Source organism: Vulpes vulpes, chromosome 1, assembly GCF_048418805.1.
Source record: "Vulpes vulpes isolate BD-2025 chromosome 1, VulVul3, whole genome shotgun sequence".
Taxonomy (NCBI): Eukaryota; Metazoa; Chordata; class Mammalia; order Carnivora; family Canidae; genus Vulpes; species Vulpes vulpes.
The window spans coordinates 62,166,454-62,169,808 of record NC_132780.1 but is presented as its reverse complement, the minus strand read 5'-3'; the positions used below and the strand labels follow the sequence as shown (position 1 = coordinate 62,169,808).

At 33.4% G+C, this 3,355-nt stretch overlaps 1 non-coding gene across 1 annotated transcript; it reads right to left on the bottom strand.

The window, feature by feature from the left end:
• Positions 1 to 617: 617 nt before the first annotated feature.
• LOC112922783 (small nucleolar RNA SNORA72) lies at positions 618 to 743 on the bottom strand. Its single transcript, XR_003235524.1, has one exon. It is a non-coding gene; the product is annotated as a small nucleolar RNA SNORA72 (small nucleolar RNA).
• Between the last annotated feature and the right edge of the window lie 2,612 nt (positions 744 to 3,355).

Here is a 3,355-nt window from a genome sequence, read left to right as displayed (position 1 = left end):
GCTACTCAGATTTGGTAGATTTAACCTGGACTGTATATCATAATTCTGGAAAAATTCTGACTATTGAAGCTTGCTTCCTCTCAAACATTTTAAAATGTCAAATGTCAATAATGTCCTGAGACTGGAATGATGAAAATTAAGTCTCTTAAAAACCTAGTTTATGAAAGGAACTCAGTGCAGTCCCTTTACAAAAACAGGAACTTAGAAATTGGGATGTATGGCTCTTAACTCAGAAGACTTGCCAGTACATCTAGCTGCCTCATCCTCTCCAATCCTATCTTCAGGAAAGTGTACTGAAACAAAGGATATAAAGAGAATAACTGATATGAATACAATGTTTTTAAAACATGCTCTGGTTAGTTTTATTAAAGAAGAAATTTGCACAACTTACTCTTCAGGAGTCGGTTCTGGCATGCTTCTAATGATATTAGGATCACTTAGAAAATAAAACATGATAATTTCATATATCAGTAAGTGGAAACTGGTAATCATCAAATTAACAGTAGTTGTATTCAAAAGTCATTACACAGCTATGCTGTCATTTCTTGAGGTTGATCAAAGATACCAAGAGCCATAGACACGTCCCATAGGACATGCATAATATAAATCAGACTTGATTTTATCACCAGCGTTTATAAAATCAGACCCAGGGAAAGAAGTAGGTCTGGGAACACATGCATGGTTTTAATATAGCAAATGTTGAACTAATTGTTACAAAATCAGAACAGCAGGAATATTTGCAGTATTTTATCAATTAATTAAAAATTCATAAATTCAAAACATAATATGATGTATTATTTGTAAGCATTTCTATAAAAAAGGTTGAAAAGATTAAACTCATCTGAAAAAATTGCATATTATAAAATGATTTATTTTATATCATAAATTTTAATTATAAAACATTTCTACAGATTTTTTTTTACATATTTTCACAAAAAACATGTGTAGTGAGTGGCTGTGAACTGCACTTCACAGATAAGAATTCTGATGCTCCAAACTGAAAAGGTACATCTAACATATCAGGACAGGATCTCAGGTCCAGGGCTTCTAACTCCACACCCCAGAGTTCTTTCCCTTGTCTCATAGTTTGCTCTTTAATGGTGAATTGACCCACCTTTCCTCACCTCCATTACTTCACCTCCATTACTTATATCTCTCAGATTTCATGCCATTTGAGGAAATGATAATGAGAATTTTTAAAAACCAATGAGGTAGTAGTAGGGAATTTCTGAAACAAATCTGTAACTTAGGAAATACACTTAAAGAGAATAGAATCCTATTCTAGTTAGGATGGAAGTTAGGATGGAAGAAGAAGTGACTTCCTTAAGCCAGTTCATATAGACTTGAAAGAGTCCATTGTTAAATTTATAGCAATTTTGTTCTTTGTTAAATAGTCATTGTCAAAAATTAAATTAGATAAACTTGTAATTTAACATTATGTTAAAAACAAAGGTAGTAAATACCAACTTGTCACTTCTTAGTTATTTTACTACAGTTTACTATTATCTATGCTTTTGTTGTTACTTACATCTATCGGGGATGTATGGTGGAAATATTATATCATGGTGTCTGCTTTTCCAAGTTCTACATTGCTAGTTTGGAATCAACCATGATGGAATTATTTACACCATGAAAATCACAAAGGCTACAATTATTGTTTTGTTCATTGTCTGGACTTAAAAAATGGAGAAAATTTTAATAATGCAGATTAAATTTAAAATTATGTTGTATCGGTAGCTGTTAGATTATGAAAGAGTCATAAAATGGAGAAAATATTTGTCTAGTATGTGAAACCACTATCTGGTTCAGCAAAGAAATTGTTCATGAAAGTAAAAATTGAATGAAGTCTGACAAATGTCCTTGTTTTACTTTAGACTCATTCTGCAATTAAAAGAAAATATCAAATAACATTTACATCAGAAATCCACTTATTTGTCAGTGACATGAGAGACTTCTTTTTAGAATAAGATCATAATAAAGCATTAATACATAGTCCAAATTTGTGGCATTATTACTGGGGGGCAGAATGGATGGAAAAACTGACAATAGATTTTATAAAAAAACAACATGTCACATCAAAGTCCTTGGTATGGAATTTAGAATGATAAAATATTGCATATTTTATCATTGTTTGTAAATTGGATGCTAATGTTCTTAACACAATACATTTTATATTAGGCTTTTTTTCCCTCTTAGTGAATCAGTTGTTAAACATTTAACATACCACAAGAAAGAGGGCATGCTTTGTTGGAAGATGAGCCCTTTGCAGATGAGAGGGATACCAGAAAAAAAATCTATGCATGTCCCTTTGTAATTCTCTTTGAATAAGAGCTCTAATTATGTATAACGCTGCCAGTTTGATGTAATAGACCTCTGTGACATTTTCCTATATTGTTCAGGGAGGGACTCTTTTCTACCTGTGAGGTGTCAGCCTCAAATGCCAGGATGTATTTTCATTGTAAAAAGTCACCAACTTATGTAGAAAAATGGTGGCCAAAAACCAAACCAAACAAGAAAACAAAAAATTCTCTCAGTAGCTGTAGGTTAGCTTAGCCAGTGGCCCCAGTATTCTTTCTCAACACTCTCATTTATTTCACTTTCCTAGTACCCAGTACCATACAATGATGTTATCTTCTGGAACTAAGACCCATAGCTCTGGTGCATCTTTGGTCCTACAGCGCTTTACTCATTGTTGTGACTTCTCCAGAATTAGTCATAATTTACCTGTCTTTCATTCTATCCCCCTCGGGCTCTGGGTTATATTATGCTACTGTAATCATAATCACTGAGGAGTTATTGCCATCCTCTCTCCAGGTCATAATGTTCACATTTACACATACGCGGTTTCTGGTCATGATTTAACCCCTACTGATAACTCAAGGGTTGGGATTCTAGGCATGTGGCATAATGACAGTGGTGGAGAATATTCAATAAATAATTGTGGGTTGGTTGATTGATAGGATGTCCTTCTACACTCCTTCAGTTATATCACTTCCAACTTTTATACCAAAGGCCAAATTAGTCATATGATTTCTTCTCCCTATTATTGAATTATGAATTAAAATTAATTTATCTAAAATCCAAAATTGCAGATTGGTCATCTACTAGTTTTCTGGTAAAGCTATCTTGGACTTTAGAGCTGGGTTGCTTTGTCATTCATACATGCCCCGTTGGTTTTTATTTAGGGTTTAACTTGTACTGTAGTTAATCATACTTAAGTTCCATTTGTAAAAGCCTTGATGAGACAGCAGAAATGTCAAAAGAGAAGAAGAAATCATGGGATGCCATGGTCTTTTGACTTCCAGTTGAAGAATGGAGGTTAGTTATAGGTCAAAGTGAATGACGGGATGTTTTG